At 35.0% G+C, this 21,497-nt stretch overlaps 5 non-coding genes and 1 pseudogene across 5 annotated transcripts; all 6 read left to right on the plus strand.

Moving 5' to 3' along the window:
- Positions 1 to 998: 998 nt before the first annotated feature.
- LOC117185270 (small subunit ribosomal RNA) lies at positions 999 to 2,993 on the plus strand. Its single transcript, XR_004470846.1, has one exon. It is a non-coding gene; the product is annotated as a small subunit ribosomal RNA (ribosomal RNA).
- A 600-nt stretch (positions 2,994 to 3,593) lies between these two features.
- LOC117185254 (5.8S ribosomal RNA) lies at positions 3,594 to 3,772 on the plus strand. Its single transcript, XR_004470830.1, has one exon. It is a non-coding gene; the product is annotated as a 5.8S ribosomal RNA (ribosomal RNA).
- A 417-nt stretch (positions 3,773 to 4,189) lies between these two features.
- On the plus strand, positions 4,190 to 9,911 carry LOC117185284 (uncharacterized; annotated as a pseudogene).
- A 3,238-nt stretch (positions 9,912 to 13,149) lies between these two features.
- LOC117185271 (small subunit ribosomal RNA) lies at positions 13,150 to 15,144 on the plus strand. Its single transcript, XR_004470847.1, has one exon. It is a non-coding gene; the product is annotated as a small subunit ribosomal RNA (ribosomal RNA).
- Positions 15,145 to 15,743: 599 nt separating this feature from the next.
- LOC117185255 (5.8S ribosomal RNA) lies at positions 15,744 to 15,922 on the plus strand. Its single transcript, XR_004470831.1, has one exon. It is a non-coding gene; the product is annotated as a 5.8S ribosomal RNA (ribosomal RNA).
- A 417-nt stretch (positions 15,923 to 16,339) lies between these two features.
- On the plus strand, positions 16,340 to 20,302 carry LOC117185280 (large subunit ribosomal RNA). Its single transcript, XR_004470856.1, has one exon. It is a non-coding gene; the product is annotated as a large subunit ribosomal RNA (ribosomal RNA).
- The last annotated feature ends 1,195 nt before the right edge of the window (positions 20,303 to 21,497 follow it).

The following is a 21,497-nucleotide window of genomic DNA, read 5'->3' on the forward strand; positions in this document are numbered from 1 at the left end:
TGGCAGAAAACCTATATAGGGAGTGGTAGTCTCGTGCATGGTATATTTCATATGAAAATTTTATAATGAAAAATTATTAATTTATTTCATATGATATGGGGAATATACTTAGCCGACAATGTCTGTGTATTTTATATGAATATATATATATTTCTTAATATATATGAATAATTTTGAAGTGATAGTATTGTATTTTTTATTAAAATACGAAAAGAAACTATTGTTAAGAGGCACTCTAAAGCAAAAATACCCGATTTGCGGAAAGCGTGGCAGAAAACCTATACATGATGGACAGTTGATGTCCATCGGTATTGTATACAATATTTGGTACAGTATTGTATATAATATTATTATATGTTGTCATTATACTCAAAGTAGTGTTTAATAGGAGATATTTGTTTTCAAATTGATCTTAATAAAGATAATATAGTGAAACTAACCAAGATATATACTATTTAGTATATATCATTTCTGTTTCGAATTATTATCGTGAATTTTTGGAAATGGTCTTATATGATTAAATATTGTATGAGTGCCATTTCAACAATGTACCAGCATATAATCAAAGCGATTTATATGCAAATTCAAATATTGCCAAAATATATAAATTCCATTCCACATGAACTCATGTGTTTGGTTTTATTTAATGTATATCACAAAAAACGCATACGAAATTGGATAAATTTTAAATTTGTTGTCAAAATACATAGTTTAAACACAATTAATATTGGTTTAAGCCTATATACGTGTGATAATATATTAAGTGCAAATAAAAAGATATTTTTGAACGAAAAAAAAATGTATATAATAAAATATATATATTTATATAGAGAAAAATGGCGAATGTGAATGCTATATAAAAATGGCCACAATCGTTTAACAAATTCTCATAAACTGTTGATAAAAAATATTTATTTATTTTTTTTTTTTATTCAAAAGTATTATTGAGTTGTCAAATATTTACATATGTGAGCGTATGCGCACGAAACGAAAACATTATTCTGGTTGATCCTGCCAGTAGTTATATGCTTGTCTCAAAGATTAAGCCATGCATGTCTAAGTACACACGAATTAAAAGTGAAACCGCAAAAGGCTCATTATATCAGTTATGGTTCCTTAGATCGTTAACAGTTACTTGGATAACTGTGGTAATTCTAGAGCTAATACATGCAATTAAAACACGGACCTTATGGGACGTGTGCTTTTATTAGGCTAAAACCAAGCGATCGCAAGATCGTTACATTGGTTGAACTCTAGATAACATGCAGATCGTATGGTCTTGTACCGACGACAGATCTTTCAAATGTCTGCCCTATCAACTTTTGATGGTAGTATCTAGGACTACCATGGTTGCAACGGGTAACGGGGAATCAGGGTTCGATTCCGGAGAGGGAGCCTGAGAAACGGCTACCACATCTAAGGAAGGCAGCAGGCGCGTAAATTACCCACTCCCAGCTCGGGGAGGTAGTGACGAAAAATAACAATACAGGACTCATATCCGAGGCCCTGTAATTGGAATGAGTACACTTTAAATCCTTTAACAAGGACCAATTGGAGGGCAAGTCTGGTGCCAGCAGCCGCGGTAATTCCAGCTCCAATAGCGTATATTAAAGTTGTTGCGGTTAAAACGTTCGTAGTTGAACTTGTGCTTCATACGGGTAGTACAACTTACAATTGTGGTTAGTACTATACCTTTATGTATGTAAGCGTATTACCGGTGGAGTTCTTATATATAATTAAGTACTTGTATTTTTTTATATATTCCTCCTATTTAAAAACCTGCATTAGTGCTCTTCATCGAGTGTTATTGTGGGCCGGTACAATTACTTTGAACAAATTAGAGTGCTTAAAGCAGGCTTCAAATGCCTGAATATTCTGTGCATGGGATAATGAAATAAGACCTCTGTTCTGCTTTCATTGGTTTTCAGATCAAGAGGTAATGATTAATAGAAGCAGTTTGGGGGCATTAGTATTACGACGCGAGAGGTGAAATTCTTGGACCGTCGTAAGACTAACTTAAGCGAAAGCATTTGCCAAAGATGTTTTCATTAATCAAGAACGAAAGTTAGAGGTTCGAAGGCGATCAGATACCGCCCTAGTTCTAACCATAAACGATGCCAGCTAGCAATTGGGTGTAGCTACTTTTATGGCTCTCTCAGTCGCTTCCCGGGAAACCAAAGCTTTTGGGCTCCGGGGGAAGTATGGTTGCAAAGCTGAAACTTAAAGGAATTGACGGAAGGGCACCACCAGGAGTGGAGCCTGCGGCTTAATTTGACTCAACACGGGAAAACTTACCAGGTCCGAACATAAGTGTGTAAGACAGATTGATAGCTCTTTCTCGAATCTATGGGTGGTGGTGCATGGCCGTTCTTAGTTCGTGGAGTGATTTGTCTGGTTAATTCCGATAACGAACGAGACTCAAATATATTAAATAGATATCTTCAGGATTATGGTGTTGAAGCTTATATAGCCTTCATTCATGGTGGCAGTAAAATGTTTATTGTGTTTGAATGTGTTTATATAAGTGGAGCCGTACCTGTTGGTTTGTCCCATTATAAGGACACTAGCTTCTTAAATGGACAAATTGCGTCTAGCAATAATGAGATTGAGCAATAACAGGTCTGTGATGCCCTTAGATGTCCTGGGCTGCACGCGCGCTACAATGAAAGTATCAACGTGTATTTCCTAGACCGAGAGGTCCGGGTAAACCGCTGAACCACTTTCATGCTTGGGATTGTGAACTGAAACTGTTCACATGAACTTGGAATTCCCAGTAAGTGTGAGTCATTAACTCGCATTGATTACGTCCCTGCCCTTTGTACACACCGCCCGTCGCTACTACCGATTGAATTATTTAGTGAGGTCTCCGGACGTGATCACTGTGACGCCTTGCGTGTTACGGTTGTTTCGCAAAAGTTGACCGAACTTGATTATTTAGAGGAAGTAAAAGTCGTAACAAGGTTTCCGTAGGTGAACCTGCGGAAGGATCATTATTGTATGTTTCTACCGTTAACAAAAATATATATATATTGCCAATTTACCAAACAAAATATGTTTTTATAAAATCATAATTGTAAAATAAAATATATTCAGTTGTATATATTATATGTTTATATTAATTAATTATATTGCCAATATACTCATTTAGTAGTAGCTATACATATAACATTGTGTTCTATGTGTGTAGCAATTAATATATAAATACATATTGATGATATTATTACAATAATATTGATTTATAAAATCTGTGTGCATATGTACCATAGTATGCACGCGTTGCGAATATGTATTGTCCATCATAGCTATGGGCATACATTGGTTAATGCAACAGCCTAAAAAGTACAATGTTGTACCTGATTTCAGGTTAATACTTTTATATAAATTGATAATTATCAAACAAGCCAAAATACATATTATATTATTTAACAATATGGTAATATATCGTTTATATAAAACTAAGACATTTCGCAACATTCTTTTAGGATAAAATTAAAATTTATTGAAGGAATTGATATATGCCAGTAAAATGGTGTATTTTTAATTTCTTTCAATAAAGACATATCTGACAAATAAATGAATAAACAAATTTTAATCACTCTAAGCGGTGGATCACTCGGCTCATGGGTCGATGAAGAACGCAGCAAACTGTGCGTCATCGTGTGAACTGCAGGACACATGAACATCGACATTTTGAACGCATATCGCAGTCCATGCTGTTTGGTACTTTAATTAATTTTATAGTGCTGCTTGGACTACATATGGTTGAGGGTTGTAAGACTATGCTAAATAAGTTGTTTAAAAATTTTACGAAATTTTTAAGCATATTGTATATTATTGGATATGTATATATATATATATTCATAATATTGATATTAAATGGAAACGCATTATCTCTCATTGTTGTATATATTTGTGTGAGAAGAACGAAGAAAAATATATATTTTTTTGTCCTTTTTGAATCAAATAATACTGAGGAATGTCTAGCATAAAAAAATAATTAAAGTTTTTTCATCTAGAATTGCCTCTTATTAATGTTTCGAAAGGAAATTTTGTTGTAAATATAAATATTTAATATTCTTCGTGATATTCGTTATAAAATACGAATATTATAATGATTTCATTATGAGAACGCTCTATATATATAATAATATAGTGTAATTATCATTATAAATTTTAATATACGTATATACAACCTCAACTCATATGGGACTACCCCCTGAATTTAAGCATATTAATTAGGGGAGGAAAAGAAACTAACCAGGATTTTCTTAGTAGCGGCGAGCGAAAAGAAATCAGTTCAGCACTAAGTCACTTTGTCTATATGGCAAACGTGAGATGCAGTGTATGGAGCGTCAATATTCTAGTATGAGAAATTAACGATTTAAGTCCTTCTTAAATGAGGCCATTTACCCATAGAGGGTGCCAGGCCCGTATAACGTTAATGATTACTAGATGATGTTTCCAAAGAGTCGTGTTGCTTGATAGTGCAGCACTAAGTGGGTGGTAAACTCCATCTAAAACTAAATATAACCATGAGACCGATAGTAAACAAGTACCGTGAGGGAAAGTTGAAAAGAACTCTGAATAGAGAGTTAAACAGTACGTGAAACTGCTTAGAGGTTAAGCCCGATGAACCTGAATATCCGTTATGGAAAATTCATCATTAAAGTTGTAATATTTTAACAATATTATAATAATAGTGTGCATTTTTTCCATATAAGGACATTGTAATCTATTAGCATATAACAAATTTATCATAAAATATGACTTATAGTTTATTCAAATTATTATGCTTGCATTTTAACATAGAATAAATGTCATTAATTTGATAAAGTGTTGATAAATTAAAATTAATACAGTGCGTTAATTTTTCGAAATTATATAATGGCATAATTATCATTGATTTTTGTGTTTATTATATGCATTTGTATGATTAACAATGCGAAAGATTCAGGATACCTTCGGGACCCGTCTTGAAACACGGACCAAGGAGTCTAACATATGTGCAAGTTATTGGGAGATAAACCTAATAGCGTAATTAACTTGACTAATAATGGGATTAGTTTTTTAACTATTTATAGATAATTAACACAATCCCGGGGCGTTCTATATAGTTATGTATGATAATATTTATATTATTTATGCCTCTAACTGGAACGTACCTTGAGCATATATGCTGTGACCCGAAAGATGGTGAACTATACTTGATCAGGTTGAAGTCAGGGGAAACCCTGATGGAAGACCGAAACAGTTCTGACGTGCAAATCGATTGTCAGAATTGAGTATAGGGGCGAAAGACCAATCGAACCATCTAGTAGCTGGTTCCTTCCGAAGTTTCCCTCAGGATAGCTGGTGCATTTTAATGTTATATAAAATAATCTTATCTGGTAAAGCGAATGATTAGAGGCCTTAGGGTCGAAACGATCTTAACCTATTCTCAAACTTTAAATGGGTAAGAACCTTAACTTTCTTGATATGAAGTTTAAGGTTATGATATAATGTGCCCAGTGGGCCACTTTTGGTAAGCAGAACTGGCGCTGTGGGATGAACCAAACGTAATGTTACGGTGCCCAAATTAACAACTCATGCAGAAACCATGAAAGGCGTTGGTTGCTTAAAACAGCAGGACGGTGATCATGGAAGTCGAAATCCGCTAAGGAGTGTGTAACAACTCACCTGCCGAAGCAACTAGCCCTTAAAATGGATGGCGCTTAAGTTGTATACCTATACATTACCGCTAAAGTAGATGATTTATATTACTTGTGATATAAATTTTGAAACTTTAGTGAGTAGGAAGGTACAATGGTATGCGTAGAAGTGTTTGGCGTAAGCCTTCATGGAGCTGCCATTGGCACAGATCTTGGTGGTAGTAGCAAATAATCGAATGAGACCTTGGAGGACTGAAGTGGAGAAGGGTTTCGTGTGAACAGTGGTTGATCACGAGTTAGTCGGTCCTAAGTTCAAGGCGAAAGCCGAAAATTTTCAAGTAAAAAATCAGTGAGTAATATTGTCAAATCTTTTATGATTTTTAAATACTTGAATAATTTTGAACGAAAGGGAATACGGTTCCAATTCCGTAACCTGTTGAGTATCCGTTTGTTATTAAATATGGGCCTCGTGCTCATCCTGGCAACAGGAACGACCATAAAGAAGCCGTCGAGAGATATCGGAAGAGTTTTCTTTTCTGTTTTATAGCCGTACTACCATGGAAGTCTTTCGCAGAGAGATATGGTAGATGGGCTAGAAGAGCATGACATATACTGTTGTGTCGATATTTTCTCCTCGGACCTTGAAAATTTATGGTGGGGACACGCAAACTTCTCAACAGGCCGTACCAATATCCGCAGCTGGTCTCCAAGGTGAAGAGTCTCTAGTCGATAGAATAATGTAGGTAAGGGAAGTCGGCAAATTAGATCCGTAACTTCGGGATAAGGATTGGCTCTGAAGATTGAGATAGTCGGGCTTGATTGGGAAACAATAACATGGTTTATGTGCTCGTTCTGGGTAAATAGAGTTTCTATCATTTATGGTAGTTACTTGTTCCCCGGATAGTTTAGTTACGTAGCCAATTGTGGAACTTTCTTGCTAAAATTTTTAAGAATACTAATTGGGTTAAACCAGTTAGTTCTTATTAATTATAACGATTATCAATTAACAATCAATTCAGAACTGGCACGGACTTGGGGAATCCGACTGTCTAATTAAAACAAAGCATTGTGATGGCCCTAGCGGGTGTTGACACAATGTGATTTCTGCCCAGTGCTCTGAATGTCAAAGTGAAGAAATTCAAGTAAGCGCGGGTCAACGGCGGGAGTAACTATGACTCTCTTAAGGGGTGACAGGGTGACCCGCTATCTCCCATAATATTCAACTTGATCATCGATCAGTTGCTTAGGTCCTACCCCAATGAGATTGGTGCCACAATCGGTGATCACACAACAAACGCGGCCGCGTTCGCAGATGATATTGTCTTATTTGCGGAAACTCGTTTAGGCCTTCAAACAATGCTAGACACGACTGTCGATTTTCTATCTTCAGTCGGGCTTACCCTTAACTCAGATAAATGTTTTACAGTTGGAATAAAGGGGCAACCGAAACAGAAGTGTACTGTGGTCATCCCAGAGACCTTCCGTATCGGTTCGCGCTCGTGTCCTGCATTGAAGCGCACAGACGAGTGGAAGTATTTAGGCATAACATTCACTGCACAAGGGAGGACCAGGTACAGTCCAGCCGACGACCTAGGTCCGAAGCTGTTGAGGCTGACAAGGTCCCCCCTAAAACCACAACAGAAATTGTTCGCACTCAGAACAGTTCTTATCCCACAACTTTACCATAAGCTGACCCTAGGTAGTGTGATGATAGGTGTTCTGAGGAAGTGTGACATACTGGTACGTTCGACCGTAAGGAAGTGGTTAGGGCTTCCTCTGGACGTGTCAACTGCATTCTTCCATGCTCCTCATATTTATGGGGGCCTCGGAATCCCTTCAGTTCGTTGGGTAGCGCCAATGCTACGTATGAAAAGATTGAGCAATATTAAGTGGGCCCACCTCGCGCAATCCGAGGCGGCCAGCTCATTTCTTACCGACGAATTGAATAAGGCCCGGGGTAGAACTCTGGCTGGACTGAATGAGTTGACATCGCGTTCGGAGATCGAAACGTATTGGGCGAACAGGTTGTATATGTCTGTTGATGGTCGCGGCTTACGTGAAGCGGGACTTTTTCGTCCCCAACACGGCTGGGTGTGTCAGCCCACGCGTTTGCTAACAGGTCAAGATTACCGAAACGGTATCAAGCTGCGAATAAATGCCCTACCATCGAGGTCTCGTACCACGAGGGGCAGAAATGAATTGGAACGGCAATGTCGTGCAGGTTGTGATGCTCCCGAAACAACAAACCACATCCTGCAGAATTGTTACCGTACGCATGGGAGGCGGGTAGCAAGACATAACTGTGTAGTCAATAACCTTAAGAGGATTCTTGAGGAGAAGGGCCACACAGTACACGTCGAACCAAGTTTGCAGCTGGAAACCTCGGTAAGTAAACCAGACCTGGTGTGTATCCGTGACAATCACGCTTGCGTGATTGATGCGCAGATTATAACGGATGGACTGTTTCTCGACGATGTGCACCATCGCAAAGTTGAGAAATATAAAAGACCGGAAGTTATATCTGCACTGCGGAGAGAATTCGGAGTGTCGGGCAACGTCGAAGTCCTATCCGCGACGTTAAACTGGCGTGGGATCTGGAGCAATCAATCCGTTAGAAGATTGATAGCAAAGGGTCTCATCTCATCCGGTGACAGCAATGTCATTAGCGCCAGAGTGGTAACAGGCGGACTATATTGCTTCAGACAGTTCATGTATCTCGCAGGTTACACTCGAGATTGGACTTAGCCTATACACTATGTTGGAGAGAAGACGCTTGCTACCTAGGCATAATGTGAAATTAGGTATAAACATCGTGGTTGTAAAACTTGAGGTGGGTTTTTAGTACGTATGCGTGATTACTTCGTAATCATGAATCGTGCATGCTAGTGGGGTTTGGCCTCCACTAGTATCTTTGAAGATTTTCCTTCCTCAGCGATCAAAAAAAATAGCCAAATGCCTCGTCATCTAATTAGTGACGCGCATGAATGGATTAACGAGATTCCTACTGTCCCTATCTACTATCTAGCGAAACCACAGCCAAGGGAACGGGCTTGGAATAATTAGCGGGGAAAGAAGACCCTTTTGAGCTTGACTCTAATCTGGCAGTGTAAGGAGACATAAGAGGTGTAGCATAAGTGGGAGATATTAGATTTCGGTTTGGTATCGACAATGAAATACCACTACTCTTATTGTTTCCTTACTTACTTGATTAAATGGAACGTGTATCATTTCCTAGCCATTATACGGATATATTTATTATATCTTATGGTATTGGGTTTTGATGCAAGCTTCTTGATCAAAGTATCACGAGTTTGTTATATAATCGCAAACAAATTCTTTAATGAGAAAATGCATTTATGTATTTTCAATTTGAAAATTTGGTATAACTCCAATTACTCAGGTATGATCCAATTCAAGGACATTGCCAGGTAGGGAGTTTGACTGGGGCGGTACATCTCTCAAATAATAACGGAGGTGTCCCAAGGCCAGCTCAGTGCGGACAGAAACCACACATAGAGCAAAAGGGCAAATGCTGACTTGATCTCGGTGTTCAGTACACACAGGGACAGCAAAAGCTCGGCCTATCGATCCTTTTGGTTTAAAGAGTTTTTAACAAGAGGTGTCAGAAAAGTTACCATAGGGATAACTGGCTTGTGGCGGCCAAGCGTTCATAGCGACGTCGCTTTTTGATCCTTCGATGTCGGCTCTTCCTATCATTGTGAAGCAAAATTCACCAAGCGTTGGATTGTTCACCCATGCAAGGGAACGTGAGCTGGGTTTAGACCGTCGTGAGACAGGTTAGTTTTACCCTACTAATGACAAAACGTTGTTGCGACAGCATTCCTGCGTAGTACGAGAGGAACCGCAGGTACGGACCAATGGCACAATACTTGTTCGAGCGAACAGTGGTATGACGCTACGTCCGTTGGATTATGCCTGAACGCCTCTAAGGTCGTATCCGTGCTGGACTGCAATGATAAATAAGGGGCAATTTGCATTGTATGGCTTCTAAACCATTAAAAGTTTATAATTTATTTTATAAACGACAATGGATGTGATGCCAATGTAATTTGTAACATAGTAAATTGGGAGGATCATCGATCACCTGATGCCGCGCTAGTTGCATATAAAAACATTATTTAATACAATGACAAAGCCTAGAATCAATTGTAAACGACTTTTGTAACAGGCAAGGTGTTGTAAGTGGTTGAGCAGCTGCCATACTGCGATCCACTGAAGCTTATCCTTTGCTTGATGATTCGATATATATAAATTTATTCTTTATATATGAAAATTATTTTTATATATTTATATGAATATATACCTATAAATGGTAATATATATTTATATATAGATATATATTAAAAAGAATATATTTTATATAAATATGGATAAATTATTTATCCTATATAAATTACGTTGGCTTGAATATGAATATAATGTTATATTATAAGTTTGTTATACTTAATTACATATGAAATGATACTTATAAAAATTTTATTATGTGAACACACGAAACATAGTGTATATGCATATGTGCAAATGTGAATGTATATATGAAATAATATGAATGCAAAAAGCATGGAGTGATCGTATATGGAACTTGGAAGTATTTCTAATATTGGAATTTAATGATATGTGATATGAATGCAAGAATTAAATAGTTTGGTATATAAAATGTGATAATATTATTGGGTATGTGAAATGTTTCCCATATCCTAAAAATTATAACATGAGCATGATTTGATTATGAATACAGAAAATATAAAGATATATTTTATATACATATGTACAAATATATGTATATTTGGAGTGGTCGTTTGTGGAACTTGGAAGTATTTCTAATATTGGAATTTAATGATATGTGATATGAATGCAAGAATTAAATAGTTTGGTATATAAAATGTGATAATATTATTGGGTATGTGAAATGTTTCCCATATCCTAAAAATTATAACATGAGCATGATTTGATTATGAATACAGAAAATATAAAGATATATTTTATATACATATGTACAAATATATGTATATTTGGAGTGGTCGTTTGTGGAACTTGGAAGTATTTCTAATATTGGAATTTAATGATATGTGATATGAATGCAAGAATTAAATAGTTTGGTATATAAAATGTGATAATATTATTGGGTATGTGAAATGTTTCCCATATCCTAAAAATTATAACATGAGCATGATTTGATTATGAATACAGAAAATATAAAGATATATTTTATATACATATGTACAAATATATGTATATTTGGAGTGGTCGTTTGTGGAACTTGGCAGTATTTCTAATATTGGAATTCAATGATATGTGATATAAATGCAAGAATTAAATAGTTTTGTATATAAAATGACAATATTATGGATATGGGGAAACATTCACCATATCCTTAAAATTATAACATGAGCATGATTTGATTTTGAATAGAGAAAATATAATGATATATTTTATATACATATTTACAAAAATATATGTATATTTTTGACATTGTGTTATAATGAATAAAAATAACAAATAACGCCGAGGTGTGCTATAAAATATCAATATTAGGTTTTATATGGATATGGATATGGATATGGATATGGATATGGGAATGTTTCTCATATATAATATAACATTATAACATAATCATAATGCGATTATAAATATAGAAAATATAAAAATGTATTTAATATAAATAGATATATTACGTGTATATGTGAAATTAAAGCAAAGATACCAGCTGATATGATATTTTTCATGTAAATGAATGATGAATGTAATAAAAATAATTAATTTAATTTCATATGATATGGGGAACATACTAAGTCGGCAATGTCTGTTTATTTTATATGCGTATATATATTTTTCTTAATATATATGAATAATTTTGAAGTGATAGTATAGTATTTTGTATTAAAATACGAAAAGAAACTATTTTTAAAAGGTACTCTCAAGTAAAAATACCCGATTTGCGGAAAGCGTGGCAGAAAACCTATATAGGGAGTGGTAGTCTCGTGCATGGTATATTTCATATGAAAATTTTATAATGAAAAATTATTAATTTATTTCATATGATATGGGGAATATACTTAGCCGGCAATGTCTGTGTATTTTATATGAATATATATATATTTCTTAATATATATGAATAATTTTGAAGTGATAGTATTGTATTTTTTATTAAAATACGAAAAGAAACTATTGTTAAGAGGCACTCTCAAGTAAAAATACCCGATTTGCGGAAAGCGTGGCAGAAAACCTATATAGGGAGTGGTAGTCTCGTGCATGGTATATTTCATATGAAAATTTTATAATGAAAAATTATTAATTTATTTCATATGATATGGGGAATATACTTAGCCGGCAATGTCTGTGTATTTTATATGAATATATATATATTTCTTAATATATATGAATAATTTTGAAGTGATAGTATTGTATTTTTTATTAAAATACGAAAAGAAACTATTGTTAAGAGGCACTCTCAAGTAAAAATACCCGATTTGCGGAAAGCGTGGCAGAAAACCTATATAGGGAGTGGTAGTCTCGTGCATGGTATATTTCATATGAAAATTTTATAATGAAAAATTATTAATTTATTTCATATGATATGGGGAATATACTTAGCCGACAATGTCTGTGTATTTTATATGAATATATATATATTTCTTAATATATATGAATAATTTTGAAGTGATAGTATTGTATTTTTTATTAAAATACGAAAAGAAACTATTGTTAAGAGGCACTCTAAAGCAAAAATACCCGATTTGCGGAAAGCGTGGCAGAAAACCTATACATGATGGACAGTTGATGTCCATCGGTATTGTATACAATATTTGGTACAGTATTGTATATAATATTATTATATGTTGTCATTATACTCAAAGTAGTGTTTAATAGGAGATATTTGTTTTCAAATTGATCTTAATAAAGATAATATAGTGAAACTAACCAAGATATATACTATTTAGTATATATCATTTCTGTTTCGAATTATTATCGTGAATTTTTGGAAATGGTCTTATATGATTAAATATTGTATGAGTGCCATTTCAACAATGTACCAGCATATAATCAAAGCGATTTATATGCAAATTCAAATATTGCCAAAATATATAAATTCCATTCCACATGAACTCATGTGTTTGGTTTTATTTAATGTATATCACAAAAAACGCATACGAAATTGGATAAATTTTAAATTTGTTGTCAAAATACATAGTTTAAACACAATTAATATTGGTTTAAGCCTATATACGTGTGATAATATATTAAGTGCAAATAAAAAGATATTTTTGAACGAAAAAAAAATGTATATAATAAAATATATATATTTATATAGAGAAAAATGGCGAATGTGAATGCTATATAAAAATGGCCACAATCGTTTAACAAATTCTCATAAACTGTTGATAAAAAATATTTATTTATTTTTTTTTTTTATTCAAAAGTATTATTGAGTTGTCAAATATTTACATATGTGAGCGTATGCGCACGAAACGAAAACATTATTCTGGTTGATCCTGCCAGTAGTTATATGCTTGTCTCAAAGATTAAGCCATGCATGTCTAAGTACACACGAATTAAAAGTGAAACCGCAAAAGGCTCATTATATCAGTTATGGTTCCTTAGATCGTTAACAGTTACTTGGATAACTGTGGTAATTCTAGAGCTAATACATGCAATTAAAACACGGACCTTATGGGACGTGTGCTTTTATTAGGCTAAAACCAAGCGATCGCAAGATCGTTACATTGGTTGAACTCTAGATAACATGCAGATCGTATGGTCTTGTACCGACGACAGATCTTTCAAATGTCTGCCCTATCAACTTTTGATGGTAGTATCTAGGACTACCATGGTTGCAACGGGTAACGGGGAATCAGGGTTCGATTCCGGAGAGGGAGCCTGAGAAACGGCTACCACATCTAAGGAAGGCAGCAGGCGCGTAAATTACCCACTCCCAGCTCGGGGAGGTAGTGACGAAAAATAACAATACAGGACTCATATCCGAGGCCCTGTAATTGGAATGAGTACACTTTAAATCCTTTAACAAGGACCAATTGGAGGGCAAGTCTGGTGCCAGCAGCCGCGGTAATTCCAGCTCCAATAGCGTATATTAAAGTTGTTGCGGTTAAAACGTTCGTAGTTGAACTTGTGCTTCATACGGGTAGTACAACTTACAATTGTGGTTAGTACTATACCTTTATGTATGTAAGCGTATTACCGGTGGAGTTCTTATATATAATTAAGTACTTGTATTTTTTTATATATTCCTCCTATTTAAAAACCTGCATTAGTGCTCTTCATCGAGTGTTATTGTGGGCCGGTACAATTACTTTGAACAAATTAGAGTGCTTAAAGCAGGCTTCAAATGCCTGAATATTCTGTGCATGGGATAATGAAATAAGACCTCTGTTCTGCTTTCATTGGTTTTCAGATCAAGAGGTAATGATTAATAGAAGCAGTTTGGGGGCATTAGTATTACGACGCGAGAGGTGAAATTCTTGGACCGTCGTAAGACTAACTTAAGCGAAAGCATTTGCCAAAGATGTTTTCATTAATCAAGAACGAAAGTTAGAGGTTCGAAGGCGATCAGATACCGCCCTAGTTCTAACCATAAACGATGCCAGCTAGCAATTGGGTGTAGCTACTTTTATGGCTCTCTCAGTCGCTTCCCGGGAAACCAAAGCTTTTGGGCTCCGGGGGAAGTATGGTTGCAAAGCTGAAACTTAAAGGAATTGACGGAAGGGCACCACCAGGAGTGGAGCCTGCGGCTTAATTTGACTCAACACGGGAAAACTTACCAGGTCCGAACATAAGTGTGTAAGACAGATTGATAGCTCTTTCTCGAATCTATGGGTGGTGGTGCATGGCCGTTCTTAGTTCGTGGAGTGATTTGTCTGGTTAATTCCGATAACGAACGAGACTCAAATATATTAAATAGATATCTTCAGGATTATGGTGTTGAAGCTTATATAGCCTTCATTCATGGTGGCAGTAAAATGTTTATTGTGTTTGAATGTGTTTATATAAGTGGAGCCGTACCTGTTGGTTTGTCCCATTATAAGGACACTAGCTTCTTAAATGGACAAATTGCGTCTAGCAATAATGAGATTGAGCAATAACAGGTCTGTGATGCCCTTAGATGTCCTGGGCTGCACGCGCGCTACAATGAAAGTATCAACGTGTATTTCCTAGACCGAGAGGTCCGGGTAAACCGCTGAACCACTTTCATGCTTGGGATTGTGAACTGAAACTGTTCACATGAACTTGGAATTCCCAGTAAGTGTGAGTCATTAACTCGCATTGATTACGTCCCTGCCCTTTGTACACACCGCCCGTCGCTACTACCGATTGAATTATTTAGTGAGGTCTCCGGACGTGATCACTGTGACGCCTTGCGTGTTACGGTTGTTTCGCAAAAGTTGACCGAACTTGATTATTTAGAGGAAGTAAAAGTCGTAACAAGGTTTCCGTAGGTGAACCTGCGGAAGGATCATTATTGTATGTTTCTACCGTTAACAAAAATATATATATATTGCCAATTTACCAAACAAAATATGTTTTTATAAAATCATAATTGTAAAAAAAATATATTCAGTTGTATATATTATATGTTTATATTAATTAATTATATTGCCAATATACTCATTTAGTAGTAGCTATACATATAACATTGTGTTCTATGTGTGTAGCAATTAATATATAAATACATATTGATGATATTATTACAATAATATTGATTTATAAAATCTGTGTGCATATGTACCATAGTATGCACGCGTTGCGAATATGTATTGTCCATCATAGCTATGGGCATACATTGGTTAATGCAACAGCCTAAAAAGTACAATGTTGTACCTGATTTCAGGTTAATACTTTTATATAAATTGATAATTATCAAACAAGCCAAAATACATATTATATTATTTAACAATATGGTAATATATCGTTTATATAAAACTAAGACATTTCGCAACATTCTTTTAGGATAAAATTAAAATTTATTGAAGGAATTGATATATGCCAGTAAAATGGTGTATTTTTAATTTCTTTCAATAAAGACATATCTGACAAATAAATGAATAAACAAATTTTAATCACTCTAAGCGGTGGATCACTCGGCTCATGGGTCGATGAAGAACGCAGCAAACTGTGCGTCATCGTGTGAACTGCAGGACACATGAACATCGACATTTTGAACGCATATCGCAGTCCATGCTGTTTGGTACTTTAATTAATTTTATAGTGCTGCTTGGACTACATATGGTTGAGGGTTGTAAGACTATGCTAAATAAGTTGTTTAAAAATTTTACGAAATTTTTAAGCATATTGTATATTATTGGATATGTATATATATATATATTCATAATATTGATATTAAATGGAAACGCATTATCTCTCATTGTTGTATATATTTGTGTGAGAAGAACGAAGAAAAATATATATTTTTTTGTCCTTTTTGAATCAAATAATACTGAGGAATGTCTAGCATAAAAAAATAATTAAAGTTTTTTCATCTAGAATTGCCTCTTATTAATGTTTCGAAAGGAAATTTTGTTGTAAATATAAATATTTAATATTCTTCGTGATATTCGTTATAAAATACGAATATTATAATGATTTCATTATGAGAACGCTCTATATATATAATAATATAGTGTAATTATCATTATAAATTTTAATATACGTATATACAACCTCAACTCATATGGGACTACCCCCTGAATTTAAGCATATTAATTAGGGGAGGAAAAGAAACTAACCAGGATTTTCTTAGTAGCGGCGAGCGAAAAGAAATCAGTTCAGCACTAAGTCACTTTGTCTATATGGCAAACGTGAGATGCAGTGTATGGAGCGTCAATATTCTAGTATGAGAAATTAACGATTTAAGTCCTTCTTAAATGAGGCCATTTACCCATAGAGGGTGCCAGGCCCGTATAACGTTAATGATTACTAGATGATGTTTCCAAAGAGTCGTGTTGCTTGATAGTGCAGCACTAAGTGGGTGGTAAACTCCATCTAAAACTAAATATAACCATGAGACCGATAGTAAACAAGTACCGTGAGGGAAAGTTGAAAAGAACTCTGAATAGAGAGTTAAACAGTACGTGAAACTGCTTAGAGGTTAAGCCCGATGAACCTGAATATCCGTTATGGAAAATTCATCATTAAAGTTGTAATATTTTAACAATATTATAATAATAGTGTGCATTTTTTCCATATAAGGACATTGTAATCTATTAGCATATAACAAATTTATCATAAAATATGACTTATAGTTTATTCAAATTATTATGCTTGCATTTTAACATAGAATAAATGTCATTAATTTGATAAAGTGTTGATAAATTAAAATTAATACAGTGCGTTAATTTTTCGAAATTATATAATGGCATAATTATCATTGATTTTTGTGTTTATTATATGCATTTGTATGATTAACAATGCGAAAGATTCAGGATACCTTCGGGACCCGTCTTGAAACACGGACCAAGGAGTCTAACATATGTGCAAGTTATTGGGAGATAAACCTAATAGCGTAATTAACTTGACTAATAATGGGATTAGTTTTTTAACTATTTATAGATAATTAACACAATCCCGGGGCGTTCTATATAGTTATGTATGATAATATTTATATTATTTATGCCTCTAACTGGAACGTACCTTGAGCATATATGCTGTGACCCGAAAGATGGTGAACTATACTTGATCAGGTTGAAGTCAGGGGAAACCCTGATGGAAGACCGAAACAGTTCTGACGTGCAAATCGATTGTCAGAATTGAGTATAGGGGCGAAAGACCAATCGAACCATCTAGTAGCTGGTTCCTTCCGAAGTTTCCCTCAGGATAGCTGGTGCATTTTAATGTTATATAAAATAATCTTATCTGGTAAAGCGAATGATTAGAGGCCTTAGGGTCGAAACGATCTTAACCTATTCTCAAACTTTAAATGGGTAAGAACCTTAACTTTCTTGATATGAAGTTTAAGGTTATGATATAATGTGCCCAGTGGGCCACTTTTGGTAAGCAGAACTGGCGCTGTGGGATGAACCAAACGTAATGTTACGGTGCCCAAATTAACAACTCATGCAGAAACCATGAAAGGCGTTGGTTGCTTAAAACAGCAGGACGGTGATCATGGAAGTCGAAATCCGCTAAGGAGTGTGTAACAACTCACCTGCCGAAGCAACTAGCCCTTAAAATGGATGGCGCTTAAGTTGTATACCTATACATTACCGCTAAAGTAGATGATTTATATTACTTGTGATATAAATTTTGAAACTTTAGTGAGTAGGAAGGTACAATGGTATGCGTAGAAGTGTTTGGCGTAAGCCTTCATGGAGCTGCCATTGGCACAGATCTTGGTGGTAGTAGCAAATAATCGAATGAGACCTTGGAGGACTGAAGTGGAGAAGGGTTTCGTGTGAACAGTGGTTGATCACGAGTTAGTCGGTCCTAAGTTCAAGGCGAAAGCCGAAAATTTTCAAGTAAAAAATCAGTGAGTAATATTGTCAAATCTTTTATGATTTTTAAATACTTGAATAATTTTGAACGAAAGGGAATACGGTTCCAATTCCGTAACCTGTTGAGTATCCGTTTGTTATTAAATATGGGCCTCGTGCTCATCCTGGCAACAGGAACGACCATAAAGAAGCCGTCGAGAGATATCGGAAGAGTTTTCTTTTCTGTTTTATAGCCGTACTACCATGGAAGTCTTTCGCAGAGAGATATGGTAGATGGGCTAGAAGAGCATGACATATACTGTTGTGTCGATATTTTCTCCTCGGACCTTGAAAATTTATGGTGGGGACACGCAAACTTCTCAACAGGCCGTACCAATATCCGCAGCTGGTCTCCAAGGTGAAGAGTCTCTAGTCGATAGAATAATGTAGGTAAGGGAAGTCGGCAAATTAGATCCGTAACTTCGGGATAAGGATTGGCTCTGAAGATTGAGATAGTCGGGCTTGATTGGGAAACAATAACATGGTTTATGTGCTCGTTCTGGGTAAATAGAGTTTCTATCATTTATGGTAGTTACTTGTTCCCCGGATAGTTTAGTTACGTAGCCAATTGTGGAACTTTCTTGCTAAAATTTTTAAGAATACTAATTGGGTTAAACCAGTTAGTTCTTATTAATTATAACGATTATCAATTAACAATCAATTCAGAACTGGCACGGACTTGGGGAATCCGACTGTCTAATTAAAACAAAGCATTGTGATGGCCCTAGCGGGTGTTGACACAATGTGATTTCTGCCCAGTGCTCTGAATGTCAAAGTGAAGAAATTCAAGTAAGCGCGGGTCAACGGCGGGAGTAACTATGACTCTCTTAAGGTAGCCAAATGCCTCGTCATCTAATTAGTGACGCGCATGAATGGATTAACGAGATTCCTACTGTCCCTATCTACTATCTAGCGAAACCACAGCCAAGGGAACGGGCTTGGAATAATTAGCGGGGAAAGAAGACCCTTTTGAGCTTGACTCTAATCTGGCAGTGTAAGGAGACATAAGAGGTGTAGCATAAGTGGGAGATATTAGATTTCGGTTTGGTATCGACAATGAAATACCACTACTCTTATTGTTTCCTTACTTACTTGATTAAATGGAACGTGTATCATTTCCTAGCCATTATACGGATATATTTATTATATCTTATGGTATTGGGTTTTGATGCAAGCTTCTTGATCAAAGTATCACGAGTTTGTTATATAATCGCAAACAAATTCTTTAATGAGAAAATGCATTTATGTATTTTCAATTTGAAAATTTGGTATAACTCCAATTACTCAGGTATGATCCAATTCAAGGACATTGCCAGGTAGGGAGTTTGACTGGGGCGGTACATCTCTCAAATAATAACGGAGGTGTCCCAAGGCCAGCTCAGTGCGGACAGAAACCACACATAGAGCAAAAGGGCAAATGCTGACTTGATCTCGGTGTTCAGTACACACAGGGACAGCAAAAGCTCGGCCTATCGATCCTTTTGGTTTAAAGAGTTTTTAACAAGAGGTGTCAGAAAAGTTACCATAGGGATAACTGGCTTGTGGCGGCCAAGCGTTCATAGCGACGTCGCTTTTTGATCCTTCGATGTCGGCTCTTCCTATCATTGTGAAGCAAAATTCACCAAGCGTTGGATTGTTCACCCATGCAAGGGAACGTGAGCTGGGTTTAGACCGTCGTGAGACAGGTTAGTTTTACCCTACTAATGACAAAACGTTGTTGCGACAGCATTCCTGCGTAGTACGAGAGGAACCGCAGGTACGGACCAATGGCACAATACTTGTTCGAGCGAACAGTGGTATGACGCTACGTCCGTTGGATTATGCCTGAACGCCTCTAAGGTCGTATCCGTGCTGGACTGCAATGATAAATAAGGGGCAATTTGCATTGTATGGCTTCTAAACCATTAAAAGTTTATAATTTATTTTATAAACGACAATGGATGTGATGCCAATGTAATTTGTAACATAGTAAATTGGGAGGATCATCGATCACCTGATGCCGCGCTAGTTGCATATAAAAACATTATTTAATACAATGACAAAGCCTAGAATCAATTGTAAACGACTTTTGTAACAGGCAAGGTGTTGTAAGTGGTTGAGCAGCTGCCATACTGCGATCCACTGAAGCTTATCCTTTGCTTGATGATTCGATATATATAAATTTATTCTTTATATATGAAAATTATTTTTATATATTTATATGAATATATACCTATAAATGGTAATATATATTTATATATAGATATATATTAAAAAGAATATATTTTATATAAATATGGATAAATTATTTATCCTATATAAATTACGTTGGCTTGAATATGAATATAATGTTATATTATAAGTTTGTTATACTTAATTACATATGAAATGATACTTATAAAAATTTTATTATGTGAACACACGAAACATAGTGTATATGCATATGTGCAAATGTGAATGTATATATGAAATAATATGAATGCAAAAAGCATGGAGTGATCGTATATGGAACTTGGAAGTATTTCTAATATTGGAATTTAATGATATGTGATATGAATGCAAGAATTAAATAGTTTGGTATATAAAATGTGATAATATTATTGGGTATGTGAAATGTTTCCCATATCCTAAAAATTATAACATGAGCATGATTTGATTATGAATACAGAAAATATAAAGATATATTTTATATACATATGTACAAATATATGTATATTTGGAGTGGTCGTTTGTGGAACTTGGAAGTATTTCTAATATTGGAATTTAATGATATGTGATATGAATGCAAGAATTAAATAGTTTGGTATATAAAATGTGATAATATTATTGGGTATGTGAAATGTTTCCCATATCCTAAAAATTATAACATGAGCATGATTTGATTATGAATACAGAAAATATAAAGATATATTTTATATACATATGTACAAATATATGTATATTTGGAGTGGTCGTTTGTGGAACTTGGAAGTATTTCTAATATTGGAATTTAATGATATGTGATATGAATGCAAGAATTAAATAGTTTGGTATATAAAATGTGATAATATTATTGGGTATGTGAAATGTTTCCCATATCCTAAAAATTATAACATGAGCATGATTTGATTATGAATACAGAAAATATAAAGATATATTTTATATACATATGTACAAATATATGTATATTTGGAGTGGTCGTTTGTGGAACTTGGCAGTATTTCTAATATTGGAATTCAATGATATGTGATATAAATGCAAGAATTAAATAGTTTTGTATATAAAATGACAATATTATGGATATGGGGAAACATTCACCATATCCTTAAAATTATAACATGAGCATGATTTGATTTTGAATAGAGAAAATATAATGATATATTTTATA

This window comes from Drosophila pseudoobscura, chromosome X (assembly GCF_009870125.1).
Source record: "Drosophila pseudoobscura strain MV-25-SWS-2005 chromosome X, UCI_Dpse_MV25, whole genome shotgun sequence".
NCBI lineage: Eukaryota > Metazoa > Arthropoda > Insecta > Diptera > Drosophilidae > Drosophila > Drosophila pseudoobscura.